General features: G+C 40.3%; 1 non-coding gene across 1 annotated transcript; it reads left to right on the top strand.

Annotated features, from left to right (window-relative positions):
- Nucleotides 1-371: 371 nt before the first annotated feature.
- Nucleotides 372-444, top strand: TRNAG-UCC (transfer RNA glycine (anticodon UCC)). Its single transcript has one exon. It is a non-coding gene; the product is annotated as a tRNA-Gly (tRNA).
- The last annotated feature ends 726 nt before the right edge of the window (nucleotides 445-1,170 follow it).

Here is a 1,170-nt window from a genome sequence, read left to right as displayed (position 1 = left end):
GCGAGGGAAAGTGACACATGGGGTGGAAACCAGTTGCTCTTTATAGAAGAGAATCAGAACCTCTTCTATATGATTTGAATTATCCTAGGCATATATTACTTTGCCAAGAAATTGAAATGTTTAAACAAATTTAAAATAAAATAATAAAATATCATAAAAGAAGAAAATAACATGGTCACAGATAAAGGCTTTAGAAAAAAATAGGGATGGAAGGGCACAAGGGTGGAAAGAGGAAAGAATGTAGGCAGACAATGTCCACACACAGGAGAGGATCACAAGGTCACTCTATGGGTCAGCATGATGGCATTAGGGATCATGGTGGGCAGATCTGTCCCCAGCTTTCATGAACAAAACATATTTACCGAGGGATTTCCCTGGTGGTCCAGTGGTAAAAACGCTATGCTTCCACTGTAGGGGTCCCAAGTTCAATCCCTGGTCAGGGAACTAGATCCCACATGCCACGACTGAGAGTTCACACACCACAACTGAAGATCCTGCATGCCACAAATAAGACCTGGTGGCAGCCAAATGAATGAATGTTTCAAATATATATATTCACCATTTCTTACTATAGTTCATCCTAGTCTCCAGCCTTCACTCTTAAAATGACTAGCAGGATTACTCCTCTCTCTGTCCCACAGCCTGTCACAGCATCCTTAGTTCTGTGGTAAAAATCATCATGACCTTTCCAATTTCCTGACGGTTCTTGGCACCTAAAGTGATCTTCAGTCCCAAGTCAACACCTCCCTCCTATAAGCCCATTCTCTTTACCAACAGGAAATTCAGTATTTCTAAAAGTATCTTCCTTCATCAAGCTCTCAATTGCAGCTAGCTAAGTGTTTCTACCTCTGAGTCCATAAGATTTGAACCTTTTAATGCTTTAATGAAAAAGCATTAAAACACAGGTCAGTAGTAAATAATATTGTCGAAATAGTAAGGTCAATCCACACAGTAATGCATTGCTGCAACAAATATTTTTGAGGACCTGTTGTACTGAGCTCTGTTCTAGACACGAGGAATAGCAATGAGCAAAACAATATCCTCTGCACTCTCGGATGTTTATATTTCAGTGAGAGAGACAAATAATGAATAAGAAATCTATGTTTCCCTGGTGGCTCAGTGGTAAAGAATCCACTTGCAATGCAGGAGACACAGGTTCAATCCCTGGGT

Source organism: Ovis aries, chromosome 3 (assembly GCF_016772045.2).
Source record: "Ovis aries strain OAR_USU_Benz2616 breed Rambouillet chromosome 3, ARS-UI_Ramb_v3.0, whole genome shotgun sequence".
Classification (NCBI taxonomy): domain Eukaryota; kingdom Metazoa; phylum Chordata; class Mammalia; order Artiodactyla; family Bovidae; genus Ovis; species Ovis aries.
This window is presented reverse-complemented; position numbering and strand designations above follow the sequence as displayed.